Below are 25,086 nucleotides of genomic sequence, written 5' to 3' on the forward strand. Positions count from 1 at the left end.
TCCTACTTTTTAAAAATTGATATATGAATATCTAAACTTATAAAAGATAAATGAGGAAATGATGTTGCTGATTTCCAAAAAAACTGTCATGAAATAATTCATGAAAGAATCTCTGGGTTATTTCAAATCGTGAATGCTCTTAGGGCATTTAAGAATTGTTGATGATTACTTGATTAAGGGATTAGAGGGAGTCTAAAGCAATGGTTTCCAACTCTGCTTGCACATTCACATCACTTATAGAAACTTTAAAACATACTAATATCCAGGCCCTGTTTTAAACCAATTGACTAACAATCTCTGAAAGTAGGAATTGGGCATTAGTATTTATGTTTTGTTGAGACAGGATCTTACTCTGCCACCCTGGCTGGAGGGCAGTGATGTGATTATAGCTCACTGCAGCCTTGGCCTCCCGGGCTCAAGCAATCCTCCTACCTCAGCCTCTGGAGTAGCTGGGAATACAGGCATGTACAACAATGCCTGGCTAAATTTTTATTTATTTATTTTTGTAGAGACGGGGGTCTCACTATGTTGCCCAGGCTGATCTTGAACTCCTGGGCTCAAGTGATCATCCCGCCTTGGCCTCCCAAAGTGCTGGGGTTACAGGTTTGAGCCACTGTGTCCCGGCTGGCATTAGTATTTTTAAAGATTTCCAGGATTAATCTAAATGTGAATCCAGGGTTGAGAAACACTGCACTAGAGCGAGGGTTGGCAAACTATGGCCCACGGGCCCAATCTGACCCCCCAATTGTTTTTGTAAATATAGTACTATTAGAACATGGTCATGCCCATAAATATTGTTTATGATGGCTTTCACACAACAATGGCAGAATTGAGTAGTTGGGACAAATACAGGATTGACTAGCGGTGGCTCAGTTGAGTGATGTGACAAAGACCATATGGCCTACAAAGCTAAATATATTTTACAAAAAAAATCTGGCCCTTTACAAAAAAAAAAAAAAAAAAATTGTACCAACCCCTGGTTTGAAGAAAGGAGAAACACTGAAAACTGAAAATGTTCAGCAATTATCTACAGCTTTTTTCAGAAATATAAAGGAACTCTTGAAAGTATTCTTACAGTTGATAAAAAAAACTTTTATTCTATTTAATAAAATTTTATTTACATGCAACTTTTCAGAATCATGCTCTTATGTGGTGCACCAGTTGTTAAGCCCTTGACTCTCAGCTTCAAACCCACTCTGACCGTAGTCAGCTTTGTGATATTGGGGCTGGAAGTCTGCAAACCACATTTCTGCTTGGCCAGCTGGTCTTCATTAGACTCTGCCAATAGGGGGGCACTAGAAAAACATTGGAAGCCTGGAGGAGGACCCAATTTGCTTCTTCCTATTTGCTGCTTTGCCCTAGCAGTGGTAATTCATTCCAGCAGCAATTGAGTCCAGTTTGCAGTCTTGCTGACACTCTCAGAACCAGCCTGATAGCATACCCTCAGAGATGTCATCTCTCACTGGCCAAGTCCTTTTCTTAGAGGTCTAGGTCCCAGCTCCATGGGTTTCTTCTTTGAGTTTACAGACAACAGCACAAGCCAAATATTGCCACCCCACAAAAAGGCCCCTTCCTTTAAGCTTCTACATTTTAATGTCAATTTTTTTTCCTTTGTTCCAAGCTGTAAAGATGATAGTGCTTCCTGCAGTTGCTACCTCCATGATATCTTAATGTTTCCATTTTTTCCTAGTTTTCTAATGCCTATGAATAATATTTACATTAAATTCTCTCTGTTAATATTACTGGTGTGGTTTCTATCTCCTGTGTGAGAAAGCTATTGGGCTTAGGAATAATAAATTATCATTGAACCCTATATTCCATAAATATTGATAGATTCAAACTGTTGTCTGGGAAATGGAATGCTAGATTTGAAGACATTATGCTCAGTCTAATATAATCTACCTACATATTCATTAATAATGCCTTATTTATACACTATATAAAAGAATGGACTTTGTCACTGTGCCTAATATGGATGGTGACTTCTGAGGAAACGCCTTGTTTATTCTTGTTAAGAATTAATGAATAAAAATTCATTGCATGTTTCCAGTAGTAAATGCTGCAAAAATACAATTTGGAGCATCCCACTCAAGCCTGGTCATCTCCAAAAGATGAGGTCAGACAACACATGGGTAAATCAGACAACTTCTACTAACTTACTGAACCCAAAATGTAACAGGTCATTTCGTAAATAAATAAGCTAAAAACTGGAGTTTGTTAATATGGAGTTAGAACCAAGAAAAAGGACAAATGAACTAGAGACAATTGTGTCTCTATCTATAGCTTCCATTTGGTTAACGATTTGCTCTCTAACATTCATCTTTTCAGTTGATTTATATGAGCTAGTGTGCTTTCATTTCTTAGTCAATGTTTCTTTTAGAATATGACTTTCTTACCACCATCAAGCACAAAGAAAAAAGGACAATTAAACACTGGATTTGTAGAATAGAGGAGTTAGCAAATGACAGCCGATGGACCAATTCTGACTTGCCATCTGTTTTTGTAAATAAAGTTTTATAGGCACACAGCTATGCCCATTTGTTTAGGTATTGTCTATGGCTGCTTTCATGACAACAGCAGAATTGAGTATTTGAAGCATAGACTGCACGGCCCACAAAACTGGAAGTACTGACTCTTTCACCCTTTACAAAAGTCTACTGATCTCTGACACAGGAAGAGCAGGTGACTGTCATTATGGTGTGGTGTGGTGCCATTTACTATGATGTTAGTCACAGAGCCTGGGGGAAGCTATGATTCTCAAGCTTTCCCATGGCAACCAACTACACGCTTAAGTTAAAACACCCTGCCAGTTCTTCTGCACCTATCAGTTCCTTATTGAGCATCTAAGATCCTATATACATCCCCTGTGTGTCATTCAAACTCTCCTCACTAACTGTGGTAGAAATCATGTCTTTCTCTTCTGCTGCCAGTTTGTTTCCAACTGTATCTTAGGCTCTTTCAGAAGTAGAGACGCATAACATTTGTCCATCCCTTGACTACACTTGGTAAGGACCTTGCACACAGAAGCTAATTAGTAATTATAATTTTATTCATCAACACTATCCAGAGGAACTCATAAGAGCTGTCCCAGGCACCAATGCATTTGTTTAGAAGAGAGTACTTGAGTTTTCATTGCCTGTTACTGTGTATCTTGTTTGTTAGAAACTGCCTTCAAGCTATTGTTTCCAAAATAGATATGGTAATTATTAGACGAAAGATTGAACTATATAAAATGAAGACCAAAGAAGGAGACTATTCATTTTTGTAACCCTCATATTTTTACATAACACCCAGTTATATTAAGCATAAAGCTATGTATGCTGAAATAAATAAACTAGATTGATAGATGATAGATAGAGAGCCAGATTAAAAGTCCTAAAACAGCCTGAGGACTGTTTCACTACTCCCAGATAATTTCTATTTTATTAAGAATTTTATTCTTAATAATACAATATAAACTATCTTAAGTGCTACCATTTCAAATACCATTAATGCTGAGAGTTAAAATCAAGCACAACGTACAAAATGTATTTAGTAAAACTTCACCTTCTCAAAGATTAAGGAAAATAAGCAATGCAGGAGAGAAAAAGAGAAAAATACAATTTATGCAAATGTTCAAGCAGAGAGAGTCTTGAAATTCCAAGCAATAATGCCACTAAATGATAAAGATGAGGGATTCTTTAAATTATTACTTCATTTGACTGGAGCACCAGCCCTTGATATGCCATGCCACTCCACTGAGGCTTCATTTTTGTCTCCCATTTTTCACCTTCTGTAACTGCTAAGATTTGTTTCCTTCAAAACCTTATCAAATATCTCTTGGGTCAAAGAGGTTCAATGCCTAAGGCTCCTGTGAAAAAAAATATAGACAGGAGTCTCTATGATTCTTTTACTTACAGCCTCAGCTAAACACTAAAGTGACAGAAAAATAAGGCAATGAGAGCTGAAGGTATTGATAGTAATTTTTAAAATAAGATTTTTTTGTCTTAAAAGTAATTTCACCATGTCTAAGTAGTTTGTAGTAAGATTTCAGTAAGTATTTAGCCTACAAATTAAACAATATTCAAATAGCTGTATGTGTATATATATACACTCACACACACACACGTATGTGTATATATACATACACATACATATATTTTATTATATATTACATATACATATATTATATATTATACATACATATATACACACACGTATATATACTTAGATAAATAACGCTCCAATTTCTAGGGTCAAGCTTTCTGTCAACAGAGTATTTGGTATCCTATATATACCATAACATAAAGAATTACAAGGTAACCCAAAAATTTCTCTACAAATGCCTAAAATTTTAAGACTGATGGTACAGTCCTTTTTGATAATGCAAGGTCCATCAGTATGCCACTTCGATGACTTCAGGGACCATACAATGCCTTGTTCACCATTATATTCACAGTCATTGGCACAGTGCCTAGCATAAAGGGACTCAACTATTTGTTGTATAAATTAATGAAAAGCATTGCCTTCTACACGTAAATTTTTGAACTTCTTAGTCCTTCAGAATGAGTGAGTTTTTCAGATTACTTTTATCCCTAAAGGACCTATCTGGTTATTACTAAAAACCAGGAAAGGAAAAGGGTGTAGAGCTGCTGAGGACACCTATACACCTGTTCTTCTTGCTATTAACAGAAATTATATAATTGTCTTCTCTGAGAGATTTTTCAGAATAAGTATACGTGAACAGACCTTTAAAAAATGAAGCAGCCCAAGTGGAGTGAGTGACATCTTTCACTGGTGATAGCCCCAAAGACAAGGGAAGATAGCAAGCTGCTGAGATCCCCATGAATGGTGACCAGCACTTGAAACGAGAAACTCCAAGTGGCCACTTCTAACCTCCTATCCCAGTAAGCTAAAACAAAACAAGGCCAGGAAGGGAGGGTGTAATTCCAAAGTTCTGTACAAATTTTGCTTGCCATTAGAGAGCTACCCATTTTTACAATCCAACAGGGTTGCTTCGAAGACTGACTTTGTGATTCAAAATGGTCTTCAATCTTGGGGACAACGGAAATTCTTCTGATAAGTTAATCTGGTTAAACTGCAGGCACTATTCATCACAAATTGGATACAAAAGAGAAGCAGAGCTGTGTCATTTTGCCTTTGGAAGCTCTGGCTTCAGTATAGAAAGTTTGCATGAGTTCTCAGCTTCTGGTCTCAACCTTGGCTCCACATTGGAATCATGTGAATCACACCTCCTGAGTTTCTGGTGTCATTGGTCTGGAGTATGGCCTAAGCATCACAATTTTTTTCAAATTTCCCCAGATGACTCTATTGTGCAGCCAACTAGGGGGATCAACCATCCCAGTTTGCCCAGGACTGAGAGGGGTCCTGGAACTGAGGTGGTTCCTGAAGTGTGCGACTTCTAGTGCTAGAAGCAGGAAAGCCCTCGGCAGACTAGGAAAAGTTCATCACCCTAACTGCTGCTCTCAGGGTGTGTGTTTGATGTGAAGATCTGGGAAGAGGAGCAGTACATGCATTTTAGCAATGGCAAGGTTGGCTCCAGAACAAATTACCTACTACAGAAGCACAGAAGGCATCTAAAATAGATTTGTATCAGATGGCATATTCTGAATTTTATCATGTACAATTTCTTGGAAGGACCCATACATTTCATATTTCCTTCTTCTTTTGACTTTTGCAAGTATGATCTTGTTCCTGAGTGTGTGCTGTCTTCTCTTAACTAGAAAATGAAATCTGCCCTCACAACTGGATTGACTTCCATTAGCCCGTGCTTTGGGAAATTGAGCCCTGTCTTTTCCATTGGGTCAATGGTAATCGATAGTTGCCAATATTTCAGTCAGGGAAATTCTAGCATATCACTGCTTCAGGAGTCTGTCTAATCCAGACTTTGACAAATATCAATAGCAATTAGATAACAATAGTGACCTTTCACCCAGATCATTCTCTTTGAGAAAGTCACCAAGTAAGGGGTGTATGGTCTTTCTCTCTGGGAACCTTCTAAGAAAGACTGACAGAGAAGTGCCAGTAAAGAAAACCCAAATCTTATCGCAAAAAAATTTTCTTTTTTGTTATAAATAATTATTCTTTCAAAAGACATACAAAAGCAAGGGCTTGATTCCAACTCAACCCTAACATGGTGAAACTGGGAGCTACAGAAGGTTGCAAACAGAAGGAAGTATCAGGCAAGGCCAGACATCTTCTGATCATTTGCTGAGAGACGAGCTTTGCTGACAAACAGGACCGTCCCCAGCTGCAAACTGTAGACACATTCAGAAGAGGTCTCCATTGCAGGCACTAATCCTTTGCTGTCACTCAAACAACTTTGCTTTTATACTTGAGAGGTGAGAAAAATAAGCCCTCTCACAGTGTTATGAGGTTGCTCTTTTCCAAACCAGAATCTTTATTTCTATGAGTGTTCTTTCTAGAACTCATTTTGTGATCTGTTCATCTTGGTGTCTTTCCTGTGAGCCTCCTTATGGGCTTTTAGGCTGGGAAGACTGGCCCTAAAATAGCAAAACGAGACAAGAGAGTTGGCCCTGCCTTTTGTGAGATTAAGCACATCTTCCGGAATGAACAGTGCTGAGGTTGTGGCGAGGGTTAGCTGCCATGTCCTATGTGCTATTTCTGGCTGATGATGCTGCAGCTTTATATATAGATAGATAGACACTCAATTTATGTTTTTCAGTTCATCTACAACACTATTTGATTTCATATAAAACTGCCAGAGTGTGTCTAAAGTTACTTACTGAGCATGTTGAACCTGAGTTAGCTTCCTGGGCTTCTCACACCACACATCACAGAGTCACATCACTTTGCATAGCAATCAAAGAAAGGGACAACTTCCCACCGTGTAAGTTATTTCATGGCCTATAGCATGCCAAAGTGGCTTTTAACTTGATTTTGCTAACACATAAAGATTGTTTTATCTTTAAGTTCAAAGGTTTTTATATTGGTTTACCTTCAGGTCTGTAGCTTCAGAAAATGGTTGACAGGGAATAGGAAAAGTGAGGGGTCTTTAAGCTGTGGCCACTGTCTGTGCAGGGTGAATTCTGTCATACCTGGGCATAGAGAATTTTCTAGATCATGAATCAGAGCGAGGGGCTGGTGTAAGCGGGGCTCCTGGGGAGACAAGCAGCATCGGCCTGGCAGCCTGTCAGTACCACTGAGTATCACCGCCTGTGCTAATGTGGAAGAGCCCCCAGGACAGAAGGAGGACAAGAAAAATAAAAAGGAAGCAGCACAAATAAGAGGAGGAAAGAATTTAATTAAAATAGAGTAACTGAAGACATAACTTCCATTGCATTAAGGATATTTTTAGAAGCACCATGCTAGCATTTTATTCCTAAAAACACCCACTGCTCTCACCAATATATTACAAATCTCTAGGTACCTTCTCAAAATTGGACATTGGCCAATCTTCTCCTGCTCTTGTTTATAATAGGAACAGGATGTGCTGTGTCTGCTGTTTGAAATCTCGATTCTTTTTCATCCTTTCCATAAAGCCCAGATCGGGATTTATGATGTCTCTGATGCTGTTTAGGTAGGCTTCTATTTTGTTACTTTTTTCCCCCATTTATTCTTACTTTTATTTCTGGGCAACCAAAAACCAAGAAATCAGCCCACTAACACAATGAAAAAAATGTATGTATGTTGGCTGGGAAGAATCCAAATCTGATTTTACTAGTTCTTCACAGAGAACGTTTTATGAAGGAATAGAAGCTGTAATTAAGTGTTCTTTCCACTTATACTAATTTAATTAAAAAGACTAAAGTTATTGATTTTTTAAAAAATCATTAAAAGTCATCCTTGCTGCTGGTTCCAGGCTGTTGCTGGCAGACCATTTGCTTATGGAGTACAATTTTCCACTTCCTCCAGTACAATGAAACCCTTTATTAAATGCTTTCTCACTATGGACAGATTGGTTTATAGTCTCACTATGGACAGGGATTTATAATCCTTGCTGCTATTTGCTTGCCCTTCAATTCAGACTCTGCCAACACCACACAGATTTATCTCCTTAGCTTTGAAAGGACTTTGGATTTGGAGTGGTTTTATTTCACAGGCTGAAGTAGACTCAAAAGAGATTGTGCCAATCCAGTGGAATTTGGAAGGACTAACTAACCTCAGTTTGCTCAAGATCATACATAAGTCAAGCCAGATGAAAATGGGATAAATATTACCATCAGGCTGCTTGAGTGTCCTTACAACATGGCAGTTGGCTTTCTCCACCGTGAGTGATCCAAGAAGTCAGGAAGAAAGGTTCAATGCCATTTATGACCTAATCTCAGAAAGCATGCACCATCATTTCTGTCATCTCCTCTTTGTAAGAAGTAAGTCACTAGGTCAGCCCATACTCATGGAGATGGGAAGTAAGCCTCACCTCTTAAAGAGAGCATTTGAAAGAATTTGTGGAAATTTTTTTTTAAACCACCACATACTTGCTATACTGGACTTCCAAAATTCATTTGATTATGAAGTTTTCTCTTTTATTGAATCCAGACAGAAGAGTTTGCCTTGAAGGACAGAGATGAGTTCTTAAAACAGAATAAGTGAGTTAATTAAAAACTTAAATTTGGAGCAGTGAGAAGACTAAACTGACTGCGAAGATGGAGAATTAGAAAGTTCAGCTAAGTGTTCTGGATATTCTACAGAATATGAGACAAGTTTGGCTGCTCATATTGAGAGAGACAGGAGTGATACTGAGACCTTGAGGGGTGAGAATAATGTCTGCAAAAGCAAGAAAATAAATTTAAATAAAAGAACAGCCAAGCCACAGCAAGGGCCAAGCAGAGGCCACATCAAATGGATTTGGTACAATTCCAACCAACATTATTTCATGACTCTGTCTACCCCAAAGACCACTGCACATGAATGGAGAAAGACAATAAAATGGTAATCCAGGGGCTTGAATTGACCCAAAAAAGTCCACACAAGCTTAAGGAGAAAAGAAATTCTAAAGCTCAAGAAGGAAGCATTGAATGGGTGCACCCAGATTAAAAATGAGTAAAAAGACAAGTTAGTTCCAAATCTATCTTGAAGAATAAAGAAGGGAAAGAAATCAAATGCTAGCATGAATGTGGGGAATAAGTCAGAGAAATTTAGAGATATGGCTGATAAAGATATTGGGGTCTCAGAAGACAAGGTGTGGGTTCAAGGTCATGAATATGGGGCTTTTCTGATTGACAATGAAATCCATAATGGGAGTACACTTGAGAATGGCTGTAATGGAAGGAAAGTGAAAGAGGTGAAGCAGTAGCTTGCAAATTTTCTTGGGTCCTCATATATTCATCTATTCTCTATGTACTTCAAGTGCAGGAACTCTGTCTCTTCATCTGTGAGCCCTCAACTCAAAGCCCTATGCCTAGAACATAGTGGGACAGTCAGAGTATGTGAAACGTGAATGGATCAAAGGCTGCAGGGATAAACAAGTAACAACGCAGGGATTAAAGTTGCCCAGAGTGTTGACAGGAGAGTGGTGAAGGCAAACACAGGGCCCTGTGCAAAAGTGACTGATGAAGTGCATCTAGCCCTATCCAAGTTGTATAATCTTCATTTGGAGAGCCATTTTGAAAAGCTCAGAGTCAGGCCGGGCGCGGTGGCTCACACCTGTAATCCCAGCACTTTGGGAGGCTGAGGCGGGCAGATCACCTGAGGTTGGGAGTTCAACACCAGCCTGACCAACATGGAAAAACCCCATCTCTACTGAAAACACAAAATTAGCCGGGCGTGGCGGCACACGCCTGTAACCCCAGCCACTTGGAGGCTGAGCCAGGAGAATCGCTTGAACCCGGGAGGCAGAGGTTGCAGTAAGCCGAGATCGTGCTATTGCACTGCAGCCTAGGCAACAAAAGCGAAACTCTGTGAAAGAAAGAAAGAAAGAAAGAGAGAAAGAAAGAGAGAGAGAGAAAGAGAGAGAGAGAAAGAGAGAGAGAGGGAGAGAGAGAAAGAGAGAGACAGAGAGAGAGATAGAGAGAGAGAGAGAAAAGCTCAGAGTCATTTTCATATCAGTACATTCTGAATGCTGGTGTCTTGACTTAATCAAATGGATTCTGCACGCAACTCCTAGCCCACTTCTCCATACCTTGCCTGTCTTAATTTCTATTCTTCTTCCCATGAAAACCTATATCACTTATGGTGAACCTATAACCTGAAGAACTATAATGGTCTCTTAACTGCCGCAAGCCCTGCCCTAGGCCAGCAACCCTTCCATCCTGGGAACACTGACCAAACAAAAAAAAGTTGAATCAGAGAAAGGTTCAGACTTAATAGCAGATAACTGGAATGAACACTGATGAGCAAACCATAAATTGGGGGATCACACATAGCACATATCAAGTCTCATACCCCGGTATTACTTCCCCATAAGTGAAACTTCATGCCTTTAGGAAATCAACAACCACTTCTCAGACTTTAATATATATGCAAATTATGTAAATACCCAACCCTCAGAATCCAGTTCAGTGGGATGTGGAAGAGCCTGGTCATCTGCATTTTAACAAGCACCCTTAGTGATCATCATGCAGGTGGTTTCAGATATTTTGAGAAATGCCACCCTAAGCTTTTTGCCAAGGGATTTTAGTATTGAAGAGACTTAGGGACAGCAGCCTGGCCCAGAAGGGGGCTCAGTTAGCATAGCAAGAACCCTGGAATTTTTCCTGGGACAGTATGTTTTTTTGGAGGGTACTTGGTGTGATGAGATTGAGGAAGCAGATGCAGAATCCCAGCCACACTGCAGGGTGTCTCTGCATGAGTTTACTACTGTGCTGCAACCTACCCCACTTATTGTAGCTAATGATGCCTCTGAGGGGCACTCTGTGGAGGGGCCTGGGGAATTTTCTTTGTTGATGATAGAGGGCAGGTGAAGAGAAGCTTTATCATATCAGGACATAGTCATATCCCAGAAAAGCAGCTCCTGGCATATGTAAAGTGTGTTTTGTATGAGATAAAATGAACCATACAAATGCAAAGTAATATTAACTGAGAGCATCTTATTGTGAACACCAGGTGAAAATTACACAAACTGTTATTGACACAAAATGCTGCATAAAAAGCAGAAATCTTTAGCGCTTTCCCAAGGAATGTGCTCTGCTATTCTCTGGGCTCCAGCAGTGTGGGAGGACAGAAAGTACCTCTGGGCACATTCGCCAGCTGTTAGGAATCCACACCAGGGCCCTGTCCAGTGCTTACATTTCTCTTTTCCAAGAAGCTCATAAAGCACCTTAGCTGACCCTTCTCCATCACCTCCTAAAAAGACAAAAATGCTGTCACTAGCTTAGCCATTAGCAGGAACACAATCAATTTTTTGATGTTCTTTAGAGCTGGTTTGTATGTGTCATGAGAGGAATTAGCATGCACGTCATGTGTGAACCTCATTCTCCTTCAATCTCTTTCACTATGAGCAAACCCCTCCAGGTCCCCATATCTATTCACATAGTCACAGTTTCCAGCATCCTTGAAATTTGCCCAATTCTCCTGCAACCAAAACCTTGAAGACACCAGCAGGCATTTTCTTGACAGGAGCTATATTTCTTTGTGCACACAAAGAAAGGAAAAGAGGGAAGCCCTCCTCTGGGGAGAAGGTCTTAAAATATAATCAAATCTGCTGCTAGTCTCAGACACAAAAGATCAGAACTAGTCATAGTGATCTGCAATGGCCTCCTCCTTTGTCTAAGAGGCAGGCAGTAATTGATTTGATCTGCTTTATGGGGACAATCTCCCAGGCATGACTGAGTGCTAATTGCTACTAATGAGGTGGCATTTTAAACTGGCTGTGGTCTTACGCTTTCTGTCCCCTTTCCTCCAAGCGGCATTCCTACCACTGGATTGCAAGTAAAGCTTCTAACGAGCCCTCACCCATAACGAGCTCCACTTCCCCAGCTGCTGAGAGCTGTGTTAAGAAGGGCAAATTCCATTGCCTTTCAAAAGGGTGATTGGCTGAATGAGCAGCGTCTAAAGATGCACCGAGGCAATGTAGCTTTTGAGGTAATGAACTCTAAATGTTACAGGATCGCTGGGAATTACCTTCATAATGACTTTTACTGGTTCAGGCCATTTCCCAACATCCATCTCTCTTACCCAGAGGAAAACCCGCAAGCCCCAATTCACGAAAGAATGTTTTCTTGCTAACAGTTTATTTGGCGGCTCTTAAGTTTTGCGTCAGTACCCTTAAGTCTCAAAATTAACACATGGTACCACTCTTTGTGGTCAATTGTCAAAATTAATTTTAACTCTAGAAAAGCAAAAATACAAACCCCTTGATAGGCTGTGGAATGAAAGATACCTTGCATAATACAACCACCTAGAGCAGGGGTCATCAAACTTTTCTGTAAATAACCAGGTAGCAAATAGTTTAGTCTTTATGGGGCATATGGTTTCTGTCACTATTCAACTCTGTTGCCATAGTGTGAAAGCAGCCATAGACAAAATGTACGGGTATGGCCCATGTTCCAGTAAAACTTCATTTACAAAAACATGCGTCCAATTGGATCTGGTTTGTGGGCCATCATTTGTCAACTCCTAACCTTGAGTAGGCTTTCCAAATATACATCAAATATGGATCTATACAAAATTATCATAACTACAAAATGGCACAAGGGGCCTGAAAGCCCCTATAGCTACTAATTTTAGTTGCTATATTGAAGGTACCATGAGAACTACATTTTGCATTTAGAAGCCTCAATTTCCTCAATTGTGAAATAAGGGGCTGGACTCTACTACTCCTAGATTCTTTTCCAGGTCTAACACGTATAACTTCCCAAAATTCTATGATTTCAAAGTTCTGACCATATATGTTAAGTTTAAACATTATTTCAAAATTGATCACACAGATGCTTTGCATTCCTCAGTTCTAAATTTGTTTAAACTCCATTAACACTCAAAGCATCTTCTAAGAGCCAAGATCACTATGAATAAATGCAAATATGAGTAAGATCATGGCCTCTACTGCCAAAGTTTTCACAAAGCATCCCCAACTTCAAACTATTCACTCCTACATACCCCTTGCCAACATGCACATTCTTGTCTTCCAGATTGTCTCTTCCATGAAGCCCTTCCAAGACCAATTCCATTTCTATGCTATATTTTTCAACTGCCCTACCTTCTTCTCTATGTAATGACTCAGCACATTTATTGTATATCTCTATACAACTAGAGTTGTTCTTGAATGTGTTGTTTTTGTATCTTGTGCTTTTGGAAAACAATTTAAACCGTGCTTCTAAATTTCTGCGAATGTGGACATGCTATATGCACATCCTAGTTGGAAACAAAAAACTAAATTATAATTTAGATGCAGTTATTTTATGTTTTATGTTAATGTAGAACAACAAGAAATAACTGCTTGGAAATAAGTCCCTTGGGTAATGCTCCTATTGAGTATAGTAAAGGAAATGTGTGATGTAATTAAGATTGTGTACTTTGGTTTACTTTTAATTTCTGGTTTAATTTTACTGTTTTAGCTATCCACACTGATAAATTCCTGGGATTAAGGTACAGTAGTTTGGGAATCATAGACCTTTTGCTATTATTGTTAGCACAAGTTGCTCCACAGTATATCTTCCTTGTGTTAGGCAAGGATGTCTCCCTGTTGTGAAAGTTTGGGAGCTTTCTTTAGTACTACTATAGTGGTACAAATGAGAAAAAGAGTGTAATGGAAATTATGAAAAAAAGAGAGCTTTTTGAAACATTGAGGACTCAAAATCAGCAAAAGACCCTCAGAAACTAGAAAATGAACAATAGAGTAAACCCAGGAAAATAGAAGCAAAAATAACAAAGATGGCATAGAAATTCAGAATAGAAAATGAACAATAGAAAGATTCAACAAAACAAAAGCTTAGTTTTACGAAAGAAATTAACAGAACAAACAAGCTGCTACCAAGACTGAAAAATAGAGACTATACCAATAAATTCTATTATAATCACATAACCAAAAATATGATATTTATAAAAATCAAAGAATTCAATTAATGAATTTATGCCTATAAATATAGATGTAATGGAAATTTTCTAGAACAATGTAAATTATTGTAGAACAGACTGCTAGTGCTCGTCAATAGCTGTGTTCTTCTCTTCTTCCTGGGCACACAACTAGACTCAATTTCCAAGACTCTCTTGCAGTTAGATGTGACCAGTGATTTAATCTGGTCAATGAAGTGGCTCATAAAAATCTTCCAAAGATAATTGTCACACTCCTTTATCATCCATGGGCCTAGAACTAGATGAAGGTACAATACAAAAGAAGTCTCAGTCCCTGAGTGATCATGGTTACAGAGGTAACCTTCAACCCATTGGTACTATTATACCTACCCACATTGGACTGTAACATGCATGAAAAATAAACTTTTATTGTATTAAGCAACTGGGATTTGAAAATTAGTTGTCACAGAAGTTAGTCTACTTTGGCTAATACATTAAATAAAATTGACTCAAGAAGAAATATAAAACCTGGATAAACAATAACCATTGAAGAAATCAGTTAAGTATTTAAAAATATCCCCCTTACCTTAATAGATATTAGGTAAAATGACTGTTATAGGCCAAATTTACAAAATTTTCAAAGAATAGATCTGATCTATCTATCTAGAGAGAGAGAGAGAGAGAGACAGAGAGAGAGATAAGGGAAGAGAGAGAGTGCTTCAGATGCTAGTAAGAAAAGAAAGCTGTCAAACTCATTTTACAGTTGATATTAACTTGATATTGAAACCAGTCAAAGATAATACAAGAAAAAAAAGTACAAATGCAGATGCACATAGATTTTTTTAAAGAAAAGTTCTAAATAAAATATCCATATATCAAATCCAACAGTGACATTCAAAATTAATACATCAACTTTAGTAGAGTTTGTTTACACTCAGGAATGCAAGACTAATAAAATGACAGAAAAGTACACTGATATAATCTACCACATAAACAATTTATGTAAGAGAAAACATTTGTCTCTCTGTACAGAAACAAAAAGAAAACACTTGAAAAAATTCAACACCCATCCAAGATAAAATTATCAGAAAATTTGAAAGAGAACCTTCACTGACATAAAAAAAAAGCCTATATTAAATAATATTTCATGGTGAAATCTTAATTATCCATTAAAGTCAAGAACAAAACTAGAAACTCTGTTCTCACTGTTACTAAGCATTTGATCAGGGTCCTAGCCAATGAAATAGTATTAGAAAAGGGGAAAAAATTAGGTGTGAGAATTAGAAAGGAGATAACTGACTCTAATTTGTAGATGATATGATCATTTTGAAAAATCCAGAATAATCAAAAAGCCATTAGAACTAATAGAGAAATTAAGCAGGATTGCTAGATACAAGAACATCATACCAAAATCAACATATTTGCTACACATTAGCCGTAATCAATTAGAGAATGTATATACATGTTTTGTTCAAAAACAAAATGCTGTAAGATGCCTGGGAATAAATTTAGTGATGCATATTCAGGTCCCTTTTGGATAAATTTAGAAAATGCCATACAATGGCAAAAAAAAAAAAAAAAAAAAAACCCTAAAAAATGGATGGAAGATCAATAAAATAAAATGTCAATGCTTTCTAAATCACTCCGAAAAGTGGAACTACAAAGTCTTCACAGTGCTTGGTGCACAGAAGGGAATCAACTGATGTTAGCTAGTATTTATAGATTTCATTGCATATCAACTCTTGACCAGTTATCATTTACAATTCATCTTGTGGATGGGGAAAATGATTCCTTTGCTATTTCCTTTGTCTGTCTCTCTCTGTCTCTCTCTCTCTCTCTCTCTCTCTGTGTGTGTGTGTGTGTGCGTGTATGTGTGTGTGTGTATCCCATTCCTTGACTGATTCTACCAGACTCTGCCTCTCTTTGAGTGAAATATTCTATAGCTATTTCATCTTTTATTTTTTTACAGGATCTAATTCAGTGCCTGTAAGTGTTAAACAAATATTTACTGAGTGAACAAAGACTGAATATTGCCCCAAATTATAGATGCTTAAAACACTATTACAATATGCAGTTTCTTTCATTTACATACAAGACTGTCACTTTGAATGTAAAACATTGAACTTATTTCTGGTTTTATCATAAATACCACTTTGAGTTGAAGCACGTCACCTACGAGTTACAATTTCCCTAACTTTAACGTAAGGGGCTTAAACTAGATAGTTATGGAAGGTCTTTTCCAGTTCTAAAGTCTTACAAATAATACAGACATAGAGTTATGCTAATTTATGTTCTAGTTTTCAAGCTTTCTTGTGATTATCAATACATACTTCAGGGGAGCTAGGGTAGGAATCAAGGTATACCTTATGACCAAAAACTAAATAAAGCTATTTTAAGACCTGCAAATTGACGACATATGGTAGTCATTAAGGCTGTTCACCATTAGTCTAGCTCTCTCTTCTTCTGGACACATGGTAAGATACAACTACACTACCCACCTAAGCTAGGTGTGGCCACACAACTAACTTTGACCAGTGAAAAACGAGAAGTAATTACATGTGTCACTTTCAGGTGGCAACTTTAAGGTCTGCCATGTTTTCTGTCCCTCTATCGGGATGACACAAAATGTTCCAGGTCGAAGTTGGCCTGAGATTGAAGGTAAGGTGGAACAAAATTCCCAGCCCACTCTCAGTCAACATGCAGCAAAAACAGGAAACAAACCTTCATTGCTTTATGCCTCTGAATTTGGAGAATAATTTTTAGTACAGCAAAACTCAGCCCTATATATAGATTAACAAACTATATTAGTGCCATGCTCTGATTTAGCAGTTGTTCGCTTACTGTCATAATACACTGGTTATCCTTCATAACTGTGGATATGTTACACGTATTTAGTCACTATGAATGATGTAAACTTCCTTTAGAATCGAGACATAATCTGTCTCTTTCACTATTTATCTCCAGAGTTTGTAATAACTTTCCCCTTTGCTATAAATTAGAGAGAATACACAGTTACCCTTGCAATAAAGTTATGGTTGCTTTTTTACATTACAATTGTTTTTTTTTTGTGGGAGGGGGCTGAAGAAAAAGGAATGAAGATAAAGCTACTGACCTGAAAATTGGATATAACCCTAAATTCTTTGATCTGAACAGGTGGAAAAAAGATTAAAGACAGCTGAGACACTCTGTCCAGATGGTATACAACCCAGCTGTTATACCAGATTCAGTCCTTTGAATGCCAGAATCATGTCTCAGGCCGGATGAGTACTTTAAAAGTACAAGATTTTAGCTGATGTGCCCATTTTAAATTATATTTGGGTATCCTATTCACATTCACATAAAGGATACATTGTTTCATGCTCAACTATAACAATGGAAATTGTTAGCATACATACACTCTCCTTTGGGAATGTGAAAGGGAAAGATAAATATTTGAGAGCCTGCTATGAATAGGTACTTTCAAATGTGCTGTATTTCATAAATGTTTTAATTGGTATAAAACATGCATACAGAAAATCGCTTAACTAATGAGAGTATAGCTCAATGAATTTCCACAAACTGAACAGGTCTGTGCAAGAAGCACCCAGATCAAGAAACAGAACATGACCAGCCCCCTTGAAATCTTCCCTTGACCTTGTAACCATTTCCAATCCCTTTCATCCCAAGGGTAATCACTATCCTGATTTCTAATAGAATAGATTTATTTTGCCTGTTTCAAAAGTTTATGTAAATTAAATTAGAAAATACGTACTCCTCTGTGTCTGTTTCTTTCTTTTAGCATTATGCTTGTAAGATTCATCCATATTGTTGGACATAGTTGTAGGTTGTTCATTCTCATTGCACATAGTATTCCATTGCATGAAAATACTACAATGTATTTATCTGTCCAAAATAGGGAGGTTAATGGGCATTTCGGTAGTTTGCAATTTGGGACTATTATGAATGGTACTGCTATGACCACTCCAGTATATATATTTTTATCACATACAAACGCATCTTTTTGGCATATATCTAGCATTGCTGGGCTGGGTCAAAGGGAATGCATGTGCTCAGTTTTAGAAAATACTGATAAACAATTTTTCAAGGCAGTCATGTGACAGATTGCAAAAATAGCCACAGTTTTCCACCCCTTCTATATTCATACACCTTTACAATGTGACTGAAGTTCCTTCCATCAAGAAGTGGAGTCTATGACACAAACAAATGGAAATACATCCCATACTCATGGATTGAAAGAATCAATGTCATGAAAATGACCATGCTGCTCAAAGCAATCTACAGATTTAAAGCAATCCCTATCAAAATACCAATACAATTTTTCACAGAATTAGGAAAAAAATCCTAAAATTCATATGGAATTTAAAAAGAGCCAGAATAACCAAAGCAACACTGAGCAAAAAGAACAAATCTAGAGGCATCACATAACCTGACTTGAAATTATACTATAAGTCTATACTAACCAAAACAGCAAGGTACTTGTATAAAAGTAGACACACAGAACAATGGAACAGAATAGAGAATCCAGAAATAAATCCAAATAGTTACAACCAACTGACCTTAGACAAAGCACACAAAAGCATAAATTTGCGAAAGGATACACTATTCAATAAATGGTGCTGGGAAAACTGGAAAGCTACATGCAGAAGAATGAAACTGGATCCCTATCTCTCACCATATATGAAAATGAACTCAAGATGTATTAAAGACTTAAATCTAAGACTTGAAACTGTAAAAATTCTAGAAGAAACCTAGAAAAAAAAACTCTTCTGGACATTTGCCTAGGCAAATAATTTACGACTTAGACCCCAAAAGCAAATACAACAAAAACAAAAATAAATAAATGGGACCTAATTAAATGCAAAAGCTTATACACAACAAAGGAAATAATCATCAGAGTAAACATACAATCCACAGAATAGGAGAAAATATTTGCAAATTATGCATCAACAAAGGACTAATATCCAGAACCTACAAGGAACTCAAACAAAGCAGTAAGAAAAAACCCAAATAATTTCATCAAAAAGTGGGCAAATGACATAAATAGACATTTCTCAAAGAAGATATACAAATGGCCAACAAACATACAAAAACAAATGCTCAACATTACTAATCATCAGATAAATAAAAATTAAAACCACAATGAGATACCACCTTACCCCAGACACAATGGCCATTATAATAAAGTCAGAAAACAATTGATGTTGGTGTGGATGTGCTAAAAAGGGAACGCTTATACACTGCTGGTGGGAAGGTAAATTAGTACGACCTCTACGGAAAACAGTATGGAGATTTCTCAAAGAACTAAAAGTAGATCTATCATTTGATCCAGCAATCCCACTACTGGGCATCCACCCAAAGGAAAAGAAGTCATTATATCATCAAGACACCTGCACACATATGTTTATTACAGCACAATTCACAATTGCAAAGATAGGGAACCAGCTTAAGTGCCCATCAATTGATGAGTGTGAGTGGATAAAGAAAATGTGGTATATATACACTATGGAATACTCTCAGCCATAAAAAGGAATAAAATAATGGTTTTTTTTGCAGCAACTTGGATGGAGCTGGTGGCCCTTATGAGTGAGATAACTCACTTATAAAATATTATATAATGGAATATAAATATTGGAATATATATATTATATAATATAATGGAAAATCAAATAGTGTATGTTCTCATTTATAAGTGGGAGCTAAGCTATGGGTACATGAAGGCATATGGAGAAAGAAATATAATGGACTCTGGAGATTCAGAAGAGGGGACGTTGGGAGGGGAGTGAGTGATAGAAAAATACTACATATTGGGTACAACGTACACTACTCGGGTGATGGGTGCACCAAAATCTCAGATCTCACCACTGTACAATTCATCCATGTAACAAAAACCCACATGTTCCCCAGAAGCTATTGAAAAAAAAGTAACCACAAGTATCAAAAATATATCCATGGCAAACAAGGAGATAGCTAAATGTGTTTTATTACATTTTGGTATCAAATACTTATACACTGCTGGTGGGAATGTAAATTAGTTCAGCCATTGTGGAAAGCAGTTTGGAAATTTCTCAAAGAACTTAAAGCAGAATTATCACTCAACCAAGCAATCCCATTATTGGGTATATACTCAACAGAAAAGAAATCATTCTCCCATAAAGATACATGTATGTGTATGTTAATCACAGCACTATTTACAATAGCAAAGACATGAAACCAACCTAAATGCCCATCAAAGGTAGACTTGATAAAGAGAATGTGGTACACATATACCACGGAATGCTACACAGCCATAAAAATAATGAGATCATGTCTTCTGCAACAACATGGGTGAAGTTGGAGGCCATTATCCCGAGCAAACTAACACAGAGACAGAAAACCAAATACTACACGTTCTCACTTATAAATGGAAGCTAAACATTGAGTACACATGAACACAAAGAAGGAAAAAGACACTGGGGCATACTTGAGGGTAGAGGGTGGGAGGAGGGTGAGGATCTGAAAACTACCTATGGGGTACTATGCTTATTACCTGGGTGACAAAATAATCTGCATGCCAAACCCTTGTGACATACAACTTACCTATACATCAAACCTACACATGTACCCCTGAACCTAAAAGTTAAAAACAAAATAAATAAATAAATAAAGGTTTTGATTAAAGTGGATTCTCAAACAAACAAAAAAGAGCTGGAGTCTATATCCCTCACCCTTTAACCTAGACTGGCATTCTGACTTGCTCTGGCTAGCTCTCTTGGTATCCTATTCCACCTCCATGTAAACAAGCTCAAGTTAGGATGCTGGATGGCAAGAAGCATGTGACTGGGCCAACTCTCTTAGCTCAACCAACAGCTGGCTAGCCACCAGACATGTGAATGAGGCCATCCTAGACAATCCTGCCCCAGTTGACCTGCCAGCCAATAGCAGATGCACAAGTGAGTCCAGTCAACATCAGCCAAGCCTGGTCCAAATCAGTAGAACTACTTGACTAACCTTAGACTTGTGAATAATAATAAGAGATAATTTTTAATTTGTGTTTTTGTACCAATTTATGAGGTACATGAGAAATTGTGTTACTTGTATAAAACGTGTAGTGATCAAGTCAGGGTATTTAGGGTGTCTATCACCTGACCACACTACATTTTTGTTAAGTATACACACTCTGCTCGGCTATCAAATATTGGATTTATACCATCTATCTTACCAGGTTTATACCATTTAACTCAGTTCTCTTCATACCTCCCCTCCCCTGCTTTCACCCTTCCCAATTTCTGTTATCTATCTCTCCACTCTGTATTTCCATGTGATCAAATTTGTTAGTTCTCACATAAATGAGAACACGCAGTATTTGTCTTTTTGTGCCTGGCTTATTTCAGTTAACATAATGACCTCTAGTTCCATCCATGTTGCTGCAAATGACAGTACTTTGTTCTGTTTTATGGCCAAATAGTATCCAATTGTGTATATATACCACATTTTCTTTATCCATTCATCCACTGATGAACACTTAGGGTGATGCTACATTTTTGGTATTGGGAATAGTGCTGCAGTAAACATGGGGGTACAGATATCTCTTTGATATAATGATTTCCTTTCCTTTGGATAAATACCCAATAGGGGGATTGCTAGATCATCTAGTAGTACTATTTTTAGTTTTTTGAGGAAAATTCATACTGTTTTTCATAATGGCTATGCTAATTTACATTCCCACCAACAGTGTATAAGACTTGCCTTTTCTGCACATTCTGGCCAGCATTTGTCATTTTGTCCTTTTGATGATAGTCATTCTAAGATGACATATCATTGTGGTTTTGATTTGCATTTCTCTGGTGACTAGTGATGTTGAACATTTTTTCATATACCTGTTGGCCATCTGTATGTCTTCTTTTGAGAAATTTCTATTCACATCCTTTGTCCACTTTTTAATAGGATTTTTTTGGTTTTCTTCCTGTTGATTTGAATTCCTTTTATATTCTGGATATTAGTCACCTATCAGATGAATAGCTTACAAATATTCTCTCCCATTCAATAGGTTGTCGCTTCACTTTGTTGATTTTCTTCTTTGCTATACTATGGTTTAATGTAGTCCACTTTTCTATTTTTGCTTTTGTTGCCTGTGCTTTTGAGATTTTAGTCATAAATTCTTTGCTTGGATCAATGTCCACGAACGTTTTCCCTAGATCTTCTTCTAGTGTTTTTATAGTTTCAGGTCTCGTGTTCAAGTTTTTAATCCATTTTGAGTTGATTTTTGTATATGGTGAGAGATAGGAGTCCAGTTTCAATCTTCTGTATGTGGCTATCCTGTTTTCCCAATACTATTTATTAAAGAGAATGTACTTTCCCCAATGTAAGTTCTTGTTGGCTTCATTGAAAATTAGCTGTAAATATGTGGTTTTATTTATGGGTTCTCTATTATGTTCCATTGGTTTGTGTACTTTTACATCAATACCATACTGTTTTGCTTACTATAGCCTTGTAATATATTTTGAAGTCAGGTAACGTGATGCCTCCAGTTTTGTTCTCTTTGTTCAGTGTTGTTTTGGCTATTCTGGCTCTTTCTTTTGTTGTTGTTGTTCCATATGAATTTTAGGATTGCTTTTCTAATTCTGTGAGGAATAATGTTTGTAGTTTGATAGAGATTGCATTGAATCTGTAGATTGCTTTGGGCAATATGGTCATTTTAACAGTGTTAATTCTTCTGATCTATCAGCATGAGATGTTTTTCCATTTGTTGGTGTCATCTTCAACTTCTTTCGTTGGTGTTTTGTAATTTTCCTTCTAGAGATCTTTCACCTCCTTGGTTAAATTTATTCCTGGGTGTTTTCTCCTTTGTAGCTATTGTAAGTGGGATTACCTTCTTGATTCTTTCTCAAGTAGATCATTATTGGTGTATAGAAACACTATTTATTTTTTGTACATTGATTTTTTTATTCTACAATTTTACTGAATTTACTTGTCACATGTAAGAGTTTCGTGGTGGAGTCTTCAGTTTTTTCTAGACACAATATCACATTGTCAGCAAAGAGGGAAAATTTGTCTTCCTCTTTTCCAGTTTGGATGCCTTTTCTTTATTTCTTTTATCTGATTGTTCTGGCTAGGACTTCCTGTTCTATGTTGAATAAGAGTGGTTGGCATCTTTGTCTTGTTTCAGTTATTAGAGGAAAGGTTTTCAACTTTTCCCTATTCAGTATGATGTTGGCAGTGGATTTGTCATATATGGCCTTTATTATATTGTGGTATGTTATTTTTCTGCCTAGTTGTTGAAAGTTTTTGTCATGAAAGAATGTTGAATTTTATGAAAGCTTTTTCTGTGCCTATTGGAATAATCATATGGTTTTTGTTGAATGGTGATTTTTTTAAGACAGTGAGTCACACAGCCATAGACAATGGTTATATATTTCATCACTTTGGCAACAGTGCCATCAGGTAGGTATTGTTAACTTCTTTGTATTGATGAAGAAACTCAGGTTCAGAGAGGCTAGGTAACTTGCCCCAGAATACACAGCTAGCAAGAGGTGGAAACAGGAATCAAACCATGCCTAATCCTAAGGGCTTCTTTTCTCCTATATCACAACATTCATAAAGTAAAATGCACATAAATAAATAGAAAGTTTAGAGCTCCCAACTCCTACATGACTTCCAAAACCCCTGAGCAAAAGTCCAATAATACTGCTCAGTAGCCAATATTGAGAAGTGCTGTCATTTGAGCCCCTAGTCCCCTCATTCTAGCCTAGAAACTTGTGATCCAACTGTACATCTAGTAAAACATCTTCTGAAGAGCACTCTTTGGTGTTACATTTTGGAATTTTATTTACGGATATTTATCCATGTTCTTCACTCCAATCGAATTTTTCACATGTAGACTGCTTGATTTTATGATACTTGATATTTACATATCTCTTGATCTTTTTTTTTTTTTTTTTTTTTTGAGACAGAGTCTCACTCTGTCGCCCAGACTGGAGTGCAGTGGCACGATCTCGGCTCACTGCAACCTCTGCCTCCCAGGTTCAAGTGATTCTCCTGACTCAGCCTCCCGAGTAGCTGGGATTACAGGCACCTGCCATCAGGCCTGGCTAATTTTTTGTATTTTTAGCAGAGACGGGGTTTCACCATGTTGGTCAGGCTGGTCTTGAACTCCTGACTTCAGGTGATCCACCCACCTCGGCCTCCCAAAGTGCTGGGATTACAGGTGTGAGCCACCGCGCCCGGCCTCTTGATCTTTAACATTAATCTTTTATCACACTTCTGAGTATAAAAAAGTTGAGGCCAGTAACATCTACACATGAAGAGGATGTGAAAAGGGTCAAGCTGGAAGAACCAACTTTAGGCACACCCAGAGGGTTGCAGGCCTTGCATAATAGTAGACCAAGAGTATATCATCCTTGAAACCAAGTGATATACAGGTGTAAAATTTGGGCAAATTTTTAAAGTCTGTAGAAAGGGTTGGCAGAAGGCACAGAGAGGCGGGGTCTTCTTGTCTGAGGTGCAGTTTACTTTATATAATGCATCTCTTGCTGTGCAGTAAGGATCTCTGTGTGTGTGTGTGTGTGTGTGTGTGTGTGTATAAAATTATGCGTGTGTGTGTGGGTGTGTATTTCTAGGTGGTTATACATAATCACCTAGAAAGTATCTGAAAATCTAGCAGACACTTACAAATGATAACTATTAATATTATTGCATTATTGTTATTGTTGATTTTTCCCACAACAATCAACATGCCACAGCATTTTTTCCCTCACAGCCCTAACAAAGTTAGTCTGGAAGAACCTTGCCAAAATCCAGCTGACTGCCCATCTCAGTAAGTCATCAAATACCTCTACTCTGAGCACCGCAAATATACAAAATAAATGTAAGACATGGTTTTCTTTTTCTAGCAGGAAAAATAAAACAATTGCCCAAAAAGACCCTCATAAAAGGTAGAAGATGTTGGATGACAAAAAAGAATAAATAGAGGTTTACAGAGAGGAAGGCTGGAATCTCAATGAAAAGCTGAGTTCAGGAAAGACATGATATAATTTGAGAGATGGTAACTCCAGATAGAAATAGTAGAACGCATAAAGGTTAGGAGTTCAAAAAGGGAAAGGCATTCTCAGGAAACAATGAGTTTGACTAGTGTAGAGTAGGAATTGGAATCATAGGAAAAAAAAAAAAAAAAAAAGCTGGAATGTAAAACTGTGAAGC

Source organism: Mandrillus leucophaeus, unplaced genomic scaffold, assembly GCF_000951045.1.
Source record: "Mandrillus leucophaeus isolate KB7577 unplaced genomic scaffold, Mleu.le_1.0 Scaffold462, whole genome shotgun sequence".
NCBI classification, from domain to species: domain Eukaryota; kingdom Metazoa; phylum Chordata; class Mammalia; order Primates; family Cercopithecidae; genus Mandrillus; species Mandrillus leucophaeus.